Raw genomic sequence first — 22059 nt, forward strand, 5'->3', positions numbered from 1 at the left:
CGATTTTATCTCGATCGGGGGTGTTCAGAAGCGCGCCGGAAACGTCGCCTAGGAGAAAACACGGATGCACGGTTGCGAAGGACGTCGCGAAATATCGACGGTGTTAAGGTCGATGCCGTACAGAACGGGGCTGCCGTCGACTTGGATGGATTCAGCGACGACGGAGCCGATGATTGAGCAATTCCTGAGCAGATGGCATTCTAAAGATTGACTGACGCGAACGAGAGCAAACGTATCGATATCTGTGGTAATTAGCGAAAAAAATGGAGTGATGTTTCGGGGAATATCTGTACGGTAGGGGACAAAGATCAGCGTGCCCTGTCACCGATTAGAGATTAGAGATTTATACGCGTCCTCGAGGGAAATAGCGCTAGTGTAGCAATTCCACTGTCAGTAAGGTCGGCGGATCTTGCGTGCAGAAGTTGGTGCTCGGAGCGTGGGAGGGGGATCCAGTAGCCGTCCGTGAGCCACGGAGCTTTTCTCAAGCATGGGCGTCCTTCTCCGTTGCCTGGCGCCCTCAGCCTGGACGGCCCGTTAATTTGTAGGGCCGTCGAACCGCTTTTTACCGGCGACGCCGGGACCGCGAACTCGAGTTTTGACACATTTTGACACGAGGACCACACAGAGCGCTGCTAGCCGCGCCAGAAAACATCACTCGCCCCCGACGAGCGACCCGAGGGACGGTCTGCGTCCAGGATCTCCATCGAGACGCCCGATAGACGCGCAAGAACCACGGCCACCGTCTACCGGATAAGTTATTAGCGGTGCACTGGGAAAGAAACCACGGCGAATATCAATGCACCAACGGACCTACCCCGTATATCCGCGATGTATTTATTACTGGCGATCGACTTTTTCACCTCCCGACGCGACACAGAAGATCACGGCCGAGTTATTGCCTCCGTGTCGTGTCCTTTCCCCGGGGCGGACGTAGGTCGTCCTTCCCGTCCCTTTCCAGCAAAACGTTTTCTTCGAACAATCGCGAGAACCGGCCGAGTCGACGATGACTCCAACGATCCGGTGAATATGGATCACGGTGACTCGAGCACCATGTCGTTCTGCGCCTATTGTTAAATATTGGATGAGTTTCGGGGTTCTTGCCCGCGGAGGAGGACGCCTGGTCGAATTTTTCACCGTTCCTCGCTTCTCCGCGGGACGGTTTCGCTTATACTTAGAGCAACTGCACTGTCAGTAAGGTTGCCGGATCTCTAGATGCTTGCGTACAAAAATATGTCTTGAAAAAACGGTCTGGCAAGGAACGTGTCAAGGACTGTATACCGAAGGACTTATCGGTATGGTTTTGAAGGCTACTACGAGATTCAAGCTGCCTAAATCGCGTACACTCCAGGTCTCGTCCTCCCATCGACGCACTTAGCCGAGCCTGGTGATTAGAAATCCCTCCACGTCCGCCTAGAATACTCGACAATCGCGCGTACAGGTGCACGACATCCATCAGGCACACCGACGAGAGATTTCACCGATGTCGCTATTAATTCCTCGCGCGAGGAAGCAATGAACGATAAATCAGGATTTTGTGGGCGACTCGGTGCGCTACGCGGAAATCGCCGCTGGCGTCGCGAAGCGTTTTGTCGTCTGGCGGGGAATTTCAATCTCCGGCGGCGTATGTAGTCTGGCTGATCATCGAAGTCTCGTTTTGAATAGGAAATTCGCGTCATAAAAGGCCCCGGTATCCAGGACCTCCGATGACCCTGACGAGTTTTACAGAAGTCACTCGATACACCAACGGGTGGACGCGTGTACGTCGGTCGGGGTTGGCGGCACCGAATAGACATAAATCATCGCCGGCGTCTCAAGAAAGCGTGGAGACCCCGGAGACGGCCATGGCGGGGACGGATGTCGCGAAAGCCGTTGTGTATCCGAACGTTTCAGAAGAACCGTCGATCTAGCAGGAACGCGTGGCGTTGACCCCGGCACCGTGAATCGAACGGCGTTCCCGGGGACTCGTAACAGAATCGCCACTGACCTCAGGCAGGTACGAGGTGTTAGACAAACAGCTGGGCCCGAGCGCGCACAAAGACGCGTTTTATACGCTCTCGGGGCCTCGACGGTATTACATACGGCTCTCACGAGGTCCTACCAACACGTACGAGGCCTCGGTATCGGAGAAGGACGAACGCCGCAGCGGGGAAAGAAGGTGGAGAACGGGGCCCGAAGAGGGGCCCGAGAGGTGAGAGGAGGGCATCGTCATGGACGAGAGAAGAGACGACGAGATGGGTGTACGTAGGAACGTCGAGTACGAGTCACGGAGCTTCTCTTCTCTCGCCTCGCATAAGCTGCCAGCTTCTCCTCTTTCTCTCTCGCGTACCACCTTGCGCCGCATTCCAGCATGGTAAATCGCTCGATGCAACGGTCACGTGTCCCACGATCGAAAATCGACCGTGATCTCCGTGGTCCGCGAACCGTCCAGGCGAATCGCCGAATTCGCTGGCTACCGCAATCCTTCCCCTCTGGAGGACCTGTACAGTCTCGAAGAATTTAACTTTTCACTCGAGAAAAGGCATCGAGGATTCCTTTTTAATAGAACTCAGTAACGGATAGACAAATGAATATTCAGAGGACACTGACTAAAGGGTTTCGTTTTCCGGAACATGGAAGCTTACAGCGCCTTCCCATAAACCGGAGGAATAAATTCGAATAACTCGAGGATCCCCGAGCTTAACGGGACCGTTCCCCTCCGCTTAGCCGACCTGTATCAATTAAAATACAATAGTGAAGCCGGTGAATATATAACGAAGTGGACGTTACGCGGGATACCGCGCACTAACGCGGTACAAATGGTTGGTCGGGAAACAAGAAGGGAGGCTGCAGCGACGGACTGCAGGTTCCCATGACTCGCCCACGCTGCGAGGAAGGTGCTCGGCGATGTCGTCGTCGCTCGTCGTCGGGGGCATAAAAGTGTCCGGAGACCGAGACCCGAAGATCTCAAGTGCCTGGACCACCTTGCACGCCGCGTGGGCGATCGGCTCGCGAGCGGTTAGCAAAGCTTGCGCAAGCTCGAGGTCCACCGAGTCGGAACGGGCGAAAAGGGTCCGTGGAAAGCGTAGAAAATGGTCGCGAAACGGAGGGTAAATTCGTTCGATGCGATTTATTACAATTTCGGAACTGGTATCATTTCGTTTGCACGAAAGTCCAATGCTCGTGGTCGTGCTAGCACAATGTTGCAATGAAAACCACTCTGTTATCGAAGTGTTTCATTCTAAACACACGCGAGCACGAGCACGCGCACACGCACGGGTATTAATGAACAGGGACGAGAGGCGAACATTAATCTTGCCGCTCGAGGCAGTATTACGAAGTTCACCACCCAGGCGATATCTAAAAGCGAAAATCATGCAGTCCTGCATGGACAGATAAACGAGTGATTAGTGTACCGCGGATACGACTGCGTTTCTAGAACACGCGACCCGGCGGCGGCGACCCGGACGGTTCGGTTGGCCCAGGTGCTCGGTCGCCTGTGGGCGTCGAAAAACGTTATCCCCCGAGCCAGGATCGCCGACAATTAAACACCCGGTGGGTTCTCGAAAAAAGAGTCGACGCGTACATCGTTGGCATCAAGCGGATCCGCGTTTTCTTAGAAACTCGTTTCTTTCGCGAGGCACTCGAAGAACGATACTTTGTGGCACCGCGATGGAAATTACACCTCATGAAACGGGTACACGCGCCTCTTGAAAAGATTTGTCATTGGGAATTAATAATTCGTGTTGAATGGATACATAGACATCTATCGAGAAGATTTGAAGGATGCTTTTGGTGAGTTTTACAAACAATGGATAACATTCTGGGTTAGTGGGGAGAAGGTTTATCAAGAGTGCTTAACATTTAATTAGAGCAAGCTTAGATCTAAAGCAAAGGTTAATCTTGACGAAGAATCCTCCATCGACCTAGGACAAAATTCTTTCCTGCGAGGAACCTCTTTCCATGGAACACGTATCTTTCAGATTTTTTAAAAAACGATTACGCACCCATTTAAAGAAGCCACTTACTACTTAGTAACAAATTGATGCTGTCCATTCGAATGGGATGAGTATTCTACTGTCAAGTGTTTAAAACTATGATAGTCGCTCCTCGGTTAATTAAATCGACTCGATAGCACCGCACGCAACGCATTCACCAGAAATTGCTATTCGAGATTTAATTTACATCCCAGTTCTTGTAATTACAGGCAGCGACTAATCCTTCTATATTTAAATACCATGTCATAATATAAAAGTACACAGTGTCCAGTGTACATCTCGTAGGCCGCGCATACTCCATGTAAGAGGCACGGAGAAGACGCATCGGGAGAATTAATCAAACATCAGGTATGAAAGCAATGCTGTATATTTAATTGGAGAAGCATTCTTACTGCGAGTGTGAAACGTTTAGAACCCGGTGTAATAGAATGGAAGACTTAATAGAAAGCTTCATAGGCACTTTTTCGTTCGAAACAAAAGGAATTCAAATCGGTGCCATCGAGCTAAAAAGTGCTCGAAGTACTAAGAAAAGCACGATTTTCATCGAGTTTTGTTTTTCCTGGATTATCCAATCGACTTTTCCGATATCTAAAAATATAACAATTCTACAATCGAAATTTGCAGAGAATCTTTGTTTCTAGAAGTCTCCTAATATTACTGTTATGTCGTCAAAGAGAGGTTCAAGGGAAGGATGCTCGATAAGAGGATCGCGCTCTCTCCGCGTGAGGGTTTCATCACCGCCAGTACTGGGACGCGATTCTCTTCTCGTAAGTAATTTATCGTTACTATTAAAATATAGCCTGGTCGTCGTCGCGGTGGGTACGAGCCGTTATGGCCGAATATAACCATTTCTATGGGTGCACGAGGCGTCCACCGTGATTTACAATGCCCGGGGAGTTATGACGCGACGTGCCCACACTCGCAGTTCACATGCGCTTCGTTCCCGTGCGGTCAGCTTCTTCCCGCGGAATTCTTCGTCCCGAGGGTTCTGTCAATCGCGCGTCCCCTTCACCCGAGAAATTCAATCTTGGCCAAGGAACTCGACAACGAACGGGAAACACAAAATTGGCCAGGAATCCCAGAGGTCGACACTTTTCATATCCATGGGAAATCTTTCGTCTCGAGATTTTTTAATTAATATGTCTTAAAATATTCTATACTTGTCACTAATCTTTCCAAAACTATTTATGTGGAGTTATTTTCTACTCGTTATCAATAAAGACATTCTGCCAATCCCTGAATTAAACGAATAAAGAAATCATCTGCAAATTCAGAATGAACTTCTCAGCGTAGAGGATCGATGTTGGAAGCACTTTTCTCGTGTTCCTTAAGTCGGGGAGACGAAGAGCCAAATATCGATCGTCGCGATCGACGGTGTCTGCCGTGAATCGTCTCGGCGTCGTTACGCGTGCGTTCGCGAATGCGCAGGGTTGAAATACGGCCCAATAAAAGGGCACTTTGACACAGTCTCCCGAGCACTGGCTGCCCATTGTTCGGAAGAACGGAACGATCGCGACCGGCAAAGTCGATCCGTTCGCCGGCGTGCCGCGGCAGTTAACGCGAAGAAGGACGAGCGAACGGAACAGCAAACCTCCAAGAGGACTTTTTCGCGCCCGGTCGCCGTGGATCGTAAAATCGATCTCGAAACCGGCCAGGGCCTCGTCGACTTCTTCCTGGTGATCGAACAAATTCATACGTCGCCGAGAGAAATGATACATTCCGCGAAACTACGAAATAATCTCGACGTAGTTAAAATTGTTCAATTTTAATAAATTTCTATTATAATAAATTCCATTATCTTTAATGTAACTCAAACTTTCTGAGAATTCAACCAAAAGTATTACATTTAAGGTTGTGCAATTTCCATGACAACTACTGTACCATTATAAATATATTTTGAAATTCTATCGCAGATTCAGATCTAGCCAAACTATTGTGGGACGATTTTATTGGCCACTGTTCAGAACCTGTTGCTCGTTTTAGCAGGAACTTCGTTGTGTCAAACGGGGTGACGAGTTTTCACCTTTAGCGTCGATAAATACGGTGAAAGGCGGCGACCACGAGAGGGCACACGGTGCCGATAAGCGATTTTTTCGCGACTTCCCAATAAATTTACTTGACGTTCATCGCGCCGCGTCCAGCAATACGATCGTTTACTATACATCGACGGCTTTATGGCGAACAGAGTGTCCCGTGCTCTTTCAAACTCCTCCGTTCGGTCAACGCAGTCCATGCCGCGAGGAATTCACTCTTCCTCAGTCAATAAACAATCCGCGATGGATTTTCGTTCGGGTCGAATATCACATCGATAGGACACCTTTGAATATTTTCTTAAATTGCAATACTTCTATCCTATTTTCTTAACCCTTCCTCACAGTTTTAACAAACAAGTGAGCGAGGCTATATTGTGTATGTTCTTAAAATGTGAATAAATATGTGTGCAAAACCCTTTATAAAAACTCCTTATAGATTAAACCAAAAAAAAATCTTCGAAAACAACTAAAAATTGACGCTCTAAACTAGAATACCCCGTTAATGACGGCAGTTAATCACAGAGAACTATGCATACGCATCATCCAGGTCCTCGAAGAATCCAATCGGTTTCACAGCGCGCCAAACGATCCTCTCCCACGGAATACACACGGAATGGTTTCTTCGAAGCGGTGACGCGCGATTTCCGCGGAGTTTATCTCCCCTCTCCCCTGTCATTACTATCCGCGTCGATATCTAACGAGATTCTCTCCGTATTCGAGGTCCCTTCGCGTGCTCGTCGACGAAGAGGAATTGTACGATTTTCGTTCCTCGACGTCCATCAACTCGAACGGCGTGGCGTTTATCGAGGGGATTCGCGCCACGATACGCGCGATCGACGATCGACGATCGATCGGTCGCGCCAAGAGTTCCCCGTGGCGTGTTACGAATCCTGCCAATCACGGGAGTGTAATCGATATCGGGCCCCGGAGGTGGGTATCGAGTCGATACGATCGGCTCCGCCCCGGGCGTGTCGCCGGCCTGGACGATTTATAATGTTAATATCCTGGAGCCAGGCTCCACGCTTTTCTCTCGGATCTCTTTCTCTCTTACCCCCCAGGAATCGTTTTGTTCTGCTTCTGAGTCTTAAGCTGGGTTTCCTGAGATCGGATTTGAACGAGCATAATTAAACCATCTTTGTTTAACAAACCGTTCCGTACTACGGTCGACGTTCATATCTAATCGTGTTCGAGTCTTGATTGAACCAGCGTGTTATCAGCGAGAAAAGTGTCGGTAGAATCCGTTACCATTGAACCCAAGAAAAATGCGTGCACACGATTCTCTAACGGCGTGCATCAGCCGGCTCCGTATTTGTGTTTCTCACGATTCGGTCACGAAGTGACTTGCGAACGTCGCGTTACGAGTGCACTCGTTGGTGGCTCAATAGCGTAACGCCATTTTAGCCGACTTGCCTCGACCAGGATGAATGTTTATCCGCGTGTCGAGCCGCGCTGGAAGCTCTCGTTCGACCTCCACTCTCGTCCACTTCAGGATGCCGTGCCTACCCGAAGAATGGAACACCGACGAAGGAATCTCTGAAAGCCTGAAGAGCTCTAAATTCGAGCCAATAGCCGGAGCAACGCGGTGGGCGGCGGTGCTGAGTTCCAGATTGGTGAGCACAATGGCAAAGACAGCGCATGATACAGCACGAACGCGCATATAGCACGTGTGCGATTCATGCTCGCGGCTGCGATTATTTTAGTTATGCACTTCGAGCGATACTGTTAATAATTAATTTTCACATTCGATAAATGGACATGGAATATTTTAAAAATACCAATGATATCACTTTATGTATCGAATTTTATAAATTTGATATTTTTTTTTAATAGAAAAGAATGTTACGATAATATTTAATTAAGTTTCAGGTTTTGTACAAACTATTTTTCCGTCGTAACACAACAACTAAGTATCGCTCGGAGTAGCTGTTATCCACTTCCCACGTATATTCGAATGAAGACAAATCACCAATGGCGAGTGTTAAAAAGCCTAGTACCCCCCAACGAGACCAACTAAGACCGTTTACAAGTGGAACCTCGGGCTTAGCGACTTTACTCGTCGTTGTCTCGTTATCTAGACTCGTACTTATGTCTCTACATGGACGCAAATCGTGTCCAGCCTAGGGTGAAGGTCAAGCTCCTTTAGAAGGAACCAGCGTTAATGCCGGACCCCCGCTTTCGCGAGTAACGACGATCGACGTGGCACAAGGGAACAGAGAAGGGGCCGAAGGGTGGAATCCGTTCGGTACGAACGGTAAATTAGCATTATGGTCGCATTACCGATGTTGTGACGCCGCCTTACACGCGCGCGGATCATCCGCGCCAGTATCGCGCGCGTAGGATCGGCTCTCTCTAACTCTGATTTATGCTACGCCCTGCGACCCGCCAGTATACACTGCTTATTCCTTATCCAGAGGACACCGAGTTACGCGTTATTTACGATGCCGTGGGCCATATTTTCGATTCGACGCTCGATTATTTGTTTTATCGGTCCGTTGTTACGGTTAAGGATCTTTATAGGTTTAGGCCCTCAAGATCTGTCTTGTCCCTGTCCCGCTAATCTTCTTTTCATCTCCCAATAGTAAACCCGTGAATACTCGACGAAATGACCTAATACATCGAGGGCCACCCCCTGACCGTAAATTCGTTACGTCGCGATTCTCGTAGAACGAAGAAAATGGACTCTCCGGACGTCGCTTCGGAGGCGGTGACCGAGAACGAAGAGGAACGGTGTGGAGGAGAGGTATGGGAAGGTACAAATTGCAGGATCGGGTATCGGACGGAGTAATTAATTAAATACAATAAAGTTAGGTCGACCCTCGTATCTGAGATCGACCACTCCTCCAATCGGCCGTTCAGCTCGCATCCAGCCGTCCTCGGTCTCGATGCGCTCGGATCTCGCGGAATACCGAGAAAAGGATGCCGTCGTTAGGCGTTCGTCTCGGCGAGACGATGATTTTTGACTTGGCCCCGCGTAGAGTCGATCCATGAACAAAGATTCCGCGGAACGAGAGAGATCTCACGGGGAGGCGGGAGAGCTCTGACGCGGCATCGACTCGCGATAAACTCGCGGAGGATCGTAGATCCTGGTACGAAGCGTTTATTGCCTTGGATGACATAGACGCGGACATCGATTATCATTCTGTGTAATTTATCCTGACGTATTGGCTCGCTGAATTATTCCCCTCGCCCCGTGTAACCTGACGCGTTCGTCCCTGGCGGCCGCGCATACTACGTGAAACAGTGGTTCTTAACCTTTTTAAGCATGTGATAGTTCGGAAGATCGTTAATTTTTAATATTCGAGGCGTCTTAGATATGTCTTTATTTTAGTCTCCTTTGGACCTGTAGAATTAATTTAAAAAATATAAATATCTTTGAAGAGATCCTCGGGGTTTCCGGTGGTTGTTAGAACGTATGTTCCTACAGTGTTGCAGGATTGTATATGATATGCAACCGCAGTGCATTAGCTTGTGAAACTCCAACCTCATTTGGTTGATACGTAGATAGCACGTTTCAGCAATCTAAGACACCAGTGTGGTAGCAAGTTTCCAATCTCATGCAGCAATGCGGAGTACCGCACTCGATCAAGTGCCTGTGATGCATCAACGAACATCCCCAGGGCAGTAATGTTTCCTTTCGAGCCTAATCGAGACAATGTCATTAGTTGCCACTATAGGATATTAGAATGCAAGGTTTGAAGCTCAATTTAGTGGCCAGATAGGGCTCCTGGTAACAATTTTTAACCCTTTGCACTCGGATGTCTCCTATAAGGGGACATCGTAAGTCTAATAAATTTTGTTAGTGACACCACTACAAACATAAAGGATCTATCTAACTAAAATTTCGATAAAAAAAGTATATGAATTTCGATGTATGGATCGATAGAAACTTGCCAGGCTTCGAATGAAGTAGGAGGATCGCGTCTATTGGTCAAAGATCTATTGGCTCGGTTATGTAAGCTTCGTCAAGTAGAACGAAAGGGGAAGAGACCTTTCGGGCTGTCAGATAAACGGGGTCCTGCAGTGCACGAGATTCGCGGGCCGCAGCCAGGGATAATTATAATAATTGGCCGATAAATCGATAATTAATCAGAAGGCTAATTGCGAATTATAGTCGCGGCGGGACAATGCTTGGCATTGTTCGCGTGGACACGTGTGAGTTAAGTGTGGGAAGCTAATGGGTCGCCAGATAGAACGTTATGGGTTGAGTGGCTTGCAATCATGTTTTTCTATTTTCCTTTTTTTTTTTTAGTTGTTGTTGTATCGAGCGTAGACTGAGCAATGATAGCAGGTATACGACGCGCTCGCATCTACATCGATCTCTGGCTCGCGATTAACGTAACACGACCTCGAAGGCATCGTTCGGAATACATGATTCATGCGTGAAGCTCGCACTTTCGACATTGTTTCCAACAACATCCCGCAGGTGTACCTAATTATACCAGATTCGTATCTTTCGTTACGATACCGAACACGCTCGGATGTTTCGATGAATCGTTCTATGAGCATCGAATGGTATAGAGAGGATTAGATCAAATTTGAAATAACTAAAACGTTTCCTGCATGCTTGGTGTGTCTAGCTTGGACCCAATTACCCTCTAAATATTTCTAAAATGAAATATCATCGTTACAACACACTCTGTTACCACAAAACGAGCATAGCTAGCACCTCGAAGCTCCGAACTCAGAGACAGCCTCGAATCAGCCAGCTGCCCTCGTCACCGTGCTTCCCCTTTTGCACGGTCGAAACGGAACGAGTTCCTGCGAACGATCATCCGGGTTGGCCGAGAATAGCCTTCCCCGAAGCGGCATTCAATCAAATAAATAATTTTTAGGGCGAACTGGGCGGCGCGGAACCACCGCGGCATAAATTATCCGCCGACGCAACTCGGACACGGGTGAACTGCATATTTATACCTAGCGTTGCGTTCGTAGGATGCTACACTTTGCCACGGACCACGTTTCTTTCCCCTGGCGTCCCCCATTTCGTCGCTACCACGAGGATGATCGCATCACCACGACTGGAACCATAAACCTCGTGTCAGCGGAAACGTTTCGGTCGAGATCAGCCACGGTTTCGTAGAATCCTCCACCCGTGACCTTACGAGCAAAAGCTGACTAGGTACTCCATAAAGTCTCGCCTTGGACTGGATAGAAAATTGTACCGAGAGCGGAGAACCGTGAGACGAAGAGGAGATCCCTGTAACCGGCTCCTCGTGAATCATCGACACCTGTCCCGTACTCGCGACTCGAGTGAATATCGACTACGCTCAATTTACATTCGGGAGAAGGATAATTCGACTTGCAGTCCAACGGACGCGAAATTGTTTCCCATTGGTGATAAATGATCGAATCGAACGAGTAAGGACGGTGAAAGAAGTATCCCCTATTTCCTTTCGTGTCGCAAGTAGACCTGGGATTGGTACCATGCATTGAAATCACTGGAATAGTACTCGCATTAAGTTGGGAAGAATTAATTGGCATAGAGCTCATAGGGTTGATAGAGAATCTGTACTTATATTCACTGCGAGGATGCAAACGCTCGGTAGTGGAATGGCGTGAAAATTCCACACGAAAATGTTACCCCAGGGCGAAAGGGTTTTGCCAGAGCGTACGATGGGCATCGGTCGATGGTGGTGGTCGAAGCGGTCGCACGGTGGACCAGAAAAGCCGCGGCGGTCCGTGGGTAAAGCGCGTTCTTGCGTTCCTCATCATGGATGACGAAGCAAAGGTGCGCGCCGCATCCTCGGGTTCACGTCTCCTCGGGTATAGTCATACGGTGCGCCTAGGTATTAAGGTCGATTCACACTTAATAACACCGTGGCGAATGTAAAATTCGTATCCGTAACGAGGTTTCGCGGAACGTCGAATTTATTAAATTTCAGCGTATCGGAAGCGGGGTGGGAGGCTGTATAATGGAATCACGCTCGAGTCTTCTTATTTTCACCCGATCGCGTATTACGCGAAATCCGCGCCAAGGGATCGGGCCATTAATCATTTCCCTTCACGGACGCTCGCGAGATCGATCTTTTATCTACCTTCCAGTCTCGTCGGTACGAAGACGAGCCGCGTTTCTTACCCGCGCTGGAAAATCACCCGTAGCAGACGTCTTCATTATCTCGTTTAACACGTTTCCTGGTGCAAAGTTCTGTTCCCAGGGACTCGAAAAAAGATGGGAACGTTGTTGCAGCACTTTCCTGGTAACCGTTCTCGAAATAACATCACATCACGAGACAAAGTACCATGCTCCCAAATTGCGATCTTACTACTGTGTATTTGTTGAAGCGTTCGGCATAGTCCCATTGGCCCGACTCCTTTCAGTTTGTTTGTTGTTGTGTAACTCTCTACAATCTCGTGAAATCTTTTTCAAAATTTAATGCTATCAACCCTCTTTATGTGAAAGTAAATTGTTCAAAAATCTTCTAACTTCTGCACTTTTGGGCACGGAGCAAGCTCTTCGATGTAATCTCTTATGAACATCGAGAGTGTTCAACAGCTACGGAGGTGAAAATTGTCCTCGATGAATACTCTCGCAGCTATTCGCGAAAGGTGTGGGAGGTGACGGAATTCCGCGTGGCCGCGCGAGATAACCTGCCGCGAGAAAGAACGAACAGGAAGAAGAACGAGGAACGGAGAGAAAAAAGAGAGCCGGTCGTAGTTCAGCCCGTGGCCCATCAGATAGCACCGAGTCTCTTTCTCCGAGAGTGAGGAGAGAGGATATTGGAAGAGGAAGAGAAGCTGGATGAAAAACAAAGAAGAGGAACAAGCTCGAATCGCCGCGGACGCAGACGAGGAAGGGAATAGATAGAAGGGGGTTCATGCTCGACGGCGAAGGGGAACGAGGGTTGAAAGGGGTACATTGTTTGCCGAGCGGAGCCGATAATTCAGTAATGAACGTAACCGACGCGCGCCCGCGTTCAGGGCTATAATTACCGATACCACGTTGGATAGCGGATCCCTTAACTTCGGGTCCTGAAGCACTGCGAAGGAGCGCGAGGGCGAAGGCGCGAGCGAGTGTATTCCCTCGGCCTGTTCTCGGCCGCGTCTTAGAATGGGCAGCTCTAAATTAATAAATCAATAGCCGGGCCCTTATCCGATCCGCGGGTGGGTGGAGTTTGTTTGTTTAAGAGCAGGATTTATTAATTTTTCGCTGGGTGGTACGTTCCTATGGTCCACGCACTCCCCACGGTTATCTTCCACCTTCGCTCTCCCGCTCGCCTCTATCTCTTCCTTCCGTGTTCTTTATGCACGCTTCTCTATTTTATGACCCGATAGTTGCCCGACGTTCTCGCAGCTACGGTGACTTAGATAATTTCCAAAGGCTGAACCTTCGATATCCGCTCCGTTCCGAGCACAATCAAACCACGCATAATATTTATGTGTTTCTTTATGCCTAAGATACACGTACTAATTTTTGTAACTCTTTTACTTTGACCATGTGCTTTAGTACAGGGGATGCTCGCAAGGGGATGGTATTAGGGGTCCTGCGATCCCCGTGAGTAGAGCAGCCAGTGCCATCTCTTTATCGAAGCACGAAGCTTCGCAGAAAGTCAGCGGAAATTTCTTAGCTGGCGATCGACACCATCGAGATAAAATTTTAATTTTTTAACATAATTTTTTAACATAACCAATCTATCTTCGTTGATACTTTTCTATAGCTATTCCATTATGTATTAATTTTTTCAATTTCCAAGGAACGAGAGAAGGGAACATCTATCTTCTTTCTCAGAGAAGAGCAAACGACGTTTTCGAAACAATTTCCCGACTAACACGATGCTAATCCAGATTATAGAACCTAATAGAGACATATCGACGCCGTAGCCGGGCATGAGAGAGCAGCCGGTCTCGTGGATTAGAATCGATGCATCGATTTCGGTGCCTCGGGGCAGCCTCGAATAATTTAAATTCGATCGGCAGCGCGATAGTTGGATCGATCGATTCCGTGCCGCCCGTTTTCTTCGGCGAAAGAAACATTCGTGCGGCACGCTGACGTTCCTCTCGTTCGATCTCGGGCCGTCCACGCCTCGTAATTCTCACTCCGCTCGAATTCTCGCGATTCTTCTGCCGGTCTTCGTGCGAACATATTCTGCCTGGAGTGAGGTCTCGTTTCCTCGGATCGTAAGACGCAAGAAATAATTGTCTCCTACGCGCGACTAGTATTTTGTAGACAGGAATCCTTCGAAGCTAACTTCAACCTAACGCGTTCCTCAAACAAAGTCAGCAAATGCACTGAGACCTCATTGATTGCCTCGGCTTCCCCTACGGACAACTTTAAAGCTCATCAGTTTCCTAACAGAAGTCCTTTACTGAAATCCCGGCGCGAAGGCTACCGGAAGTCACACGACGAATCTTACGCCCGGGGGAGGAGAAGTCTCGTCACTCAGGCCACGGGTAATGGCCGTTGCCGACAAGTGCCACAGTAAATCGGCTAAAGCTTGGCCAAGCGCAGACGGTCGAGCAACGAGAGCGGATTGCACCCGCAGGCGGAAATTAGACTCGAATCTCGTCTCCTTGCTCCCCGTGTTTTCTGAACTGGCTGATGATAATGACGGTGGCAGGTGCTCGAGTCGATGCCACCTTCGCACCTTGCTTCCCTGATCTTCTTGGCCGTGTACACGCAGACACACGCGCGCACCGCGCGATCATCGTCCTCCGCGTTGTCTTCGTCGTTGGGTCATTCCGTAATTCGTTGCTTCGGGGACTCTGGCTGGTCCCTACCTTCCGTCGTACGCGTTCGGACACGTATATCCTCACCTGGTATCCCCCTTCCTACCTTCGCGGCATCGTCGTCGGTGTGTCTGTGAACGTGTACACACGCCGCGCTTAATATCTCGAGCCAATCTTAGAGCTTGCGTTCGGTGGGTTAGTGCCGTAAATGCCAGTAACCATCCACCGGCGATGGCCACTCGTGGCTGCCACTATAGGCGGGTAGCCAGGTATTCATTCGATTTGCAGTTATGACGAGTACGAGTTCAGAGGCCGTGAGAGTTTGCCGACTCGTCTCGAGCCCGCGGTCCGGTGTTCCAGTCTGGAACGTCTACGTGCCGCAGTTGCGTTACATTTTCGCGCATCTATCGACCAGTTCCAACGTCACCTCCTCGACGTTCATGCTTTATGGTGCCAAAGCAGTTTGGTATTCCTTTGATTGACGTTTGACGGGAGTTACGACCAACGGGGAGGTGAACGATGCGATAGAAAATGTTCGTCGTCCACTCTCCAAGCTTTGTTTGCCATAACAGAGACTTTGTCAAGATTTTCATTTCTTGCGTTCGCACCTGACGGGTGATTTGTCCCGATTTGTTCATCCTTCCGTTGATGAAATCTGTGACAGACAGGGGAGGGTGGTAGAAGATATTTTGCGTTGAACATTTCAGTTCTAGTCTGTATAATTCGGAGGGAAACTTTGTCAAGATTCTTCACTCTTTCAGTTTGCACTTGGCGGATATTTGTCTGGCTCTGTGCCTTTGACTAGCGTATGACAGGATGTGATAGGCAAAGAGGCGGAAGATACGATGGTAGATGTTCCCTGCTAACCCTTTGAGATCTGTTATCCGTAATTTGTCCAGGAACTTTGACGAGATTCTTTATTTTCCGTGTTTGCACCTGGCAGGCGATTTGTCCGAGTCTGTTCATATTTCTCTTGCTTTGATTGACATTTGACGGAGTATACTATAGGTAGACGGAGATCGCGATGAAAGATGTTCTTCGACCGCTACTCCCTTGGTACAATATTGGCAGGTAACTTCGTTGCGTATCTTGTAATTCAGTCGTGAATGTGGTTGTCAATACTATGGATGTGTACAAAGAACCAAACAATGAAAATTGTGGATTGCACTGAGAGCAACCACCATTTAATGCCACCATTTTCATAACTCTTCTCGTGGAACTCTCTTCAAATCAAAGACTCCCTATGAGGAGTTCCTCCGTAACGATTTTTCCCACTGCAACGCCTCTCGTCTGGATCAGCTTTGGCATCGATCGCAAAGCCCGGCATCGGCGTCGAGGACGCTAATCGCATCGCGTCCACGCGTCCGTGGCGGAGTTCTTTCCACTGTTAAAGGTTAACGACCTTCTGTCGCGGAACGCACAATAATTCCACGTTACGATGCCGATGGCGGAGAGAAAAAAAAAAAAGGCGCGAGAACGCTCGGGCAATATAATCACCGCGCGATAGAAATAGGATGAATACTTTCGAGCGCAAGACATACTCTTTAGCGCTCCTTTGACTCTCTTACACGCGTCGCTCTGCGCTTCGGCCCCCTGTTATTGCCGCGGCTTTTTCACCTTCGACTTTCTCGCGGATCCTAACCTCCCGGAACAATTCATCGACGAGCGACCGGACAGCCGCATCGCACCGCCGCCGGTAGTCGCAATTATAGAGTATGACTGCACAGATTCGTTCGGTAATTTGTTATCATTGAATAAACACATGGAAAGGGACAAGTGGGTGGATGAGGAGCCGCAAGGTACCCGTCGAGCTTACCGCTACGTGACGGAGGATCGTAATCATCCCGGCGCACCACTTTCTTCGTTCTTGGTTCGTTTCAACTCTTTGTCCAGGACGCGGCTCCTTCATTTATCGCGGGAAGAAAGGCAGAACCTTGCATGGTGGAATCGTGAGTTGTGTCGGGTTAGACGACTAGGCAATGGTTGCTCGACGTTGTCCACGTTCTACTTCTTTGGAGGCCTTCGTAGTTGGCTAGAGTCCCACGGAATATAAAGGGAGTGCTGTGTTCGATGCGATAAGTAACATTTTTTTGTACCAAGAGTAACGATGTTCCTTTCTGGATACGCTAGTTCTACTCCCCCTCATTGGGAAGGGTTATGTAGCAGTTTGTTGAACAGGCTCTAATTAGTCGATTAGTACATGAGTAGTTTGAACAGTTTGTTCGAAGGATCAATAGCGTCGTGTCTGAGGCTGGATCTGATAGATAAACCTTGTCCCTACGAGTCTGAAAATGTAATTGTCTTAAGAACGTCAGACATCGTCTACAAAATGTTTGCCGTATCGTTATTCGTAAACGCCAACGCTACCAGCATAGCTCTGATAAAATGATCCCACGGATCCTCGCCTCCACCTACCCTATTCAAAAGCCAGAGTAAAAGAATCGCTCATAATAAATTCCCAAGCGAATAAGAGAGGACGTTTAATCCGCCCCTGGGCCTGGTCGCGGCTGCCTGTACACCCGGTGAATAAAGAGATATCTCCTCCTGGCAACAGGCGGTAACGTCTAAATTAAATGTTTCTGGATCGACGAGCCGCGGATTCAACGTGTCATGCGCCGCTCTTAATCTGGATTTAACGGCGAGGTCTCCGGCGTGAGGCCACCTTGCGGTGCCTGACCGCTTCAATAGAGCTTAATTGGCGAATACCCAGGCTCTGTGTGCGGCGTGTAGGTGTATAGAGACGGAATAGAATGAAAGATACCTGCCGTAGAGAGAGACGACGCGAGTGAAAACGCACGAAGGCCTCCGGAGGCCTTCTTCATCCTTCTTCCAGCTGCGACCGTAAGTCTCTCGGTTCCACCTCCGCCGCCTCCTCTCTTCCGCCCCGGCCAGATGAGAGCGAGAATGACTTCGCCGATTCGTCCGTGCGTTTTAGTTATTCATGGTATAATAATGACGATAACGATAATAACAACGGTAATGATTACATACCTAAGACCAGCTCTAACGAACGCTCTGTGGGAACCGGCCCCGCGTGCTTATCGGCGAACCTAATCGGGACGGTCGTGGATAAATGTTTGTTATTAATTAGCGTTCGCTTGGGACGACCCGGTGGGAAATTATGGAAGCAAATGGACGGCTGCCCTGACAGCAAATGGGCTGCGAACTTGTTCCACGTGGATCTTGTCCGTGGGCTAGGATCGTAGGTTGTCAGGGCAAGGATCAATCTTGCTTCAATTTTTAGATACGCGGGTACGCCTAGCGAGAGACGAATGAAATTTCTTGTATTCTTTTCTTCGTTAATTCGTTCTATAATTAAAAATGATAGAACGCGTCAGCAAATTCTACGTGATCACTTTTGAACGAGCCTGTATTATCCAAAACGCGATCTATTTTCATAAATGCCATTTTTCATATCCACTTGAGCGGTGTCAAAGCTTTGTTTACGACTCCGTAGCCGTATACTGCGACTAACTATCGGCTTGGTCAGCGAAGCCACTTCTCACGATGCGCCGCACGGTAGCGCGCGAGGTATACGCGTGAACCAGATACACAGCCCTGAGGCACGTCACAGTAAATTATCATTTTCATAACGGGGTACCGGTAATTTTGAGGCCTACGGCGCTCGCAGCTACTTACCAGCACGGTAAGAAGATCGGTCGGTGGCTGGCTTCGCGGCTCGTTCGCCCGCGATAAGAAAATCGCGAAGTAGATGCCCCGATACGCTTCTAGCGATACCTTTCGCGGTGACTTTCGCGGCTGCCCATCGGCGCGATCGTAAATCAAGGGAGAAACGCTAGACCGGAGGAGACAGGGCATCGCGAAAGAGAAGAGTGACGAGCGTTTCGCTGGAGCACGTAGGCGAAAGATGGACCGGGCTTCATTGGTCACCGCGGCGAATGACGTCTGAGATTTCAACCTGAACCCTCTGTCGCGAGAAATTGTTTCTGGACCACTTCGTCTACCATGGTAGGCCCGATAACAACAATTGACAACAATACGTCGCGACGTTGGGTCGGTAGATGCTAATCGTCCCGACGTCGCTCGAGAGGATGGACAGAGTAGATCGAGCGGTGTCCGGAGGCTACTGATCGATAGCAGCAACCAGTCCGCGGAATAGCCGCGGCTTAATGATCCCCCTGGTCGTTTAAATCAAAAACCATCGGTCGCGGTGAGATTGTCATGCATTATGCATATCCGTACCCGCGCGGGAAGATACCCGCCGTAAACTGCCATTAGATCGTTGTGCAATTTTGTAATTAATTGTTTTTCTGAATTTGATATTTCACGGGGAGCCGCCGCGACACGCGGTGTTGGACGCTCGATGTCCGTCGTTCGACTCGCCGCGTGAAACCTTTAACACCGATATCCACGAGCGTATCCATATTCCTTCGATCAAAATCACTGTGCCGCGCCGCGGGTGGTAGCAGCATCTGTCGTTGGCGGAATGCGAGGCTAATTGAACGACGAGTGTTCGATGGTGACGCGGCCTAGGATGCGCGTACAGCTTGAACCCTTGGCTGGTGGGACTCGTTCCACGCTCACGGTATTCTAGGATTTGTTTATACTCGTCGAACGGTACACTTTAACCCTTGACCTTCGTGTACGAGACGCACGTAACAATTTTAAACGTCGATAACTTATCAATTCCTCCGAGGACCTCCCTGGAAGACAGCAATCCTGATAGCTAAACGCCTCTGTACTACTCCAACCCTAAACCATCTATTTTGTTTATCCCTCTGCAGAAAACATAATCATGTGTTGAATCCCAATTATTTCGACATGCACTATTTTTAATATGCTCGAAGGAGCCGTAGGATCGACACACCTGGAGAATGGAAAAAATGTCGACGTCTGTCTCGCTTATTAACTACACCTGTGCTCGCAACGTCGACCAAAATACCTGAGCTACCGAGCACATAGACGAGTCGAATCCACTGTCTTGCGTCGATTCGAGACGTCCACGCGAATCGACTTCTCTCGTTCGGACGTGACGCTATCAGGGACAGATTTAACAGATCCCCACCCCCTTCCCACCTTTCAGGACGGCAGCAGCGGAGCACGAAACCAATTTGAAAGATCGAGGGAGGTGAATCCAATCGCCGAAAGAAAACACAACGGCGCAACAGAAAACTCCATTAGACGTTAGATCGTTCTTCCTAGCCCCGAGTCGCGGTCGTGTATGCAGCGTGCAGCATTGCTGCATCGCGTTGCGAAGCGAGACGTTAGGCAGGTCGAGGAGAAGGGTAGAGTGGAGGAACTTTGCGGCGGCGGCAACCGCGGTGCCAGCGAGCAGAAGAACAGTCGCTTTTTTGTCCAAGTCAATATATCAGCGCGGGGGCCATGTCTAACGGGTAATGCACTGCTCGATCCCTTCTGCACGACGAAAGGAAGCTACTGCCTCGTACAGGCTGCTGTTGCTGCCGTGGAACGCTCCGGGCAGTCGAGCGATTGTCGTTGTCAGAGAAGAAAACTACTTCATTTTCCACGTTAAGCCTCCGGTGCTGCCTGCCGCACGCCGAATGGGTTTTGCGATTGGAAGATTTTTAGCGGTCTAGCTCTCGCTTCCACTAAAAGTTATTCCACTAACATGGGAAGCCGATGTCTGGGAAGACCATTGCTGGGAATGTACTCTTAGTCAAGGGAACACACGAGGTTTGTGCGTGGAGTATCTTCTGCGAAGAGTGTATTTCAATCGAAGAACAAAAGAAGAGCACGATTTATAGAAGAGAGAAGGTTCTTCTCAATATCTGAGGAAACTATCGAGCTACGATATGCATCCGCGAAGTTGAATTCTGCAGGGATGAAAGGGATGGTGAGGTATGAAGAGAAACGTGAACTAGAGACTGTTGGTGGATACTTGTAACCCCAGTGCTTCGTCATTCCTTGCAAGAACTTTCTGCCCTTATTCCTGGGATACTCAGAACTCCAGAAAATTCCCAGGACATCCGTAACGTGATTACGACATTAGCAGAACCCTCGAAGCTCCTACCAGGTCTCGGAAGACATTGTAGAATTTCTGCGGAAGAACGCTGGCTACAGTCACAGGAAGTGGCGAAGATGTTCGAAGAAAGAAGTGGAGTGGTATGTGGGAGTGAGCTCGTGGTGGGAGTAAAGACATAGGGGAGCAAGAAATATAATCGCATAGCGAGTGTGGCAGCGGCAGACCACTGGCATGGGGACGAAGAACCTATTATACCAGCAGCGAGAGTAAAAGAGTCCGGACAGGTGAGATAATCAACCCGCAGCCATAGCTGCGAGCAGCCTCGTAGTAATCACTATTCGCACACGGTGTGTCTTTTAATGCCTCTATGACTCGCCACGTATTATAGCAACGTTCCTGCCGCAACAGTGGCGCGGCGACGTTCGAAAGTTTCCTTGTAACAGCCTTCGACCGCTGCCGATCGCCGCGCGGTTTTCCTTGGTAACCGATTCGTTACACGAAGAACTGTGGCCCTGGATGCTCGTCTTCCAAGTAAAAGTCGAACACGAGTCGTGACGCAGTCGCAAAAGACATTTGCAACCGAGCCGAATCCTCGAAGAACAGTCGTTCTTTGTAGAAACCTCGTTGCTGCTATTCGAGACCTTTCAGTCCTGCTAATTTCATTAGAGCCTGTGATAGGACGAGGCGGAAGAAGCGATAGATCGATTAGCGGTGATTAGTGCACGTAATGTAAACTTTGGAAGAAAGTTCGCGCGAAGAATGAGCCCTGCGATACAAAGTGTTCATTTCTCGAGTGAATGCAGACATTCACAGTCGCTGAACTCGAGTGTTTAACTCCTGCTTCGAAAACTCATCTCGCAGTTTGCGTAGATGATCAGCGAACACGCTATCGTAACTCTGGTACGAGGCAGAGTTACACAGGAGTTGGAAACCGATATTGACGGGCATGAATCAACCGCGGCGAGCACGAATGCCTAAACAGCGAAATCCAGATAGCGATTGAGAGAAATATCGCCTCGAGGCTCGGGAAATCGCATGAAAAGCGTAAGTAATTCACGGGGAGAGGCCAGCGGTGTTATGATGACAATAGTCAGCGTGAGAAAGCCGAACGAAATATACGTATCCCGCGGTTATGGCAGCGGTACATCGATAATCGAGCAACAGCGCGCGAATCACGATTTCCGCGCGTTACGCGGGCTCTTTAGAAAACACAGCCTCGACTAACCCGCTGACATTATGGGAAAATCCGCGGAACCGTTGCGGCGATGCTCCGCGGCTATAGTCGGATCAAAATCAATTGGTCACTCAAGGCCACTTTTCCGACCGTGAAGTGCATTAGGAACGACCTCTGCACTTGCACCGTGACAGCTCGCGTTTCGAAGCGATGGAGCAGCCGAACGACGAGATTCGATTATTTTATAGCGACAGCTCCGAAGATGGCGAC

Source organism: Hylaeus anthracinus, unplaced genomic scaffold, assembly GCF_026225885.1.
Source record: "Hylaeus anthracinus isolate JK02 unplaced genomic scaffold, UHH_iyHylAnth1.0_haploid 5, whole genome shotgun sequence".
Taxonomy (NCBI): Eukaryota; Metazoa; Arthropoda; class Insecta; order Hymenoptera; family Colletidae; genus Hylaeus; species Hylaeus anthracinus.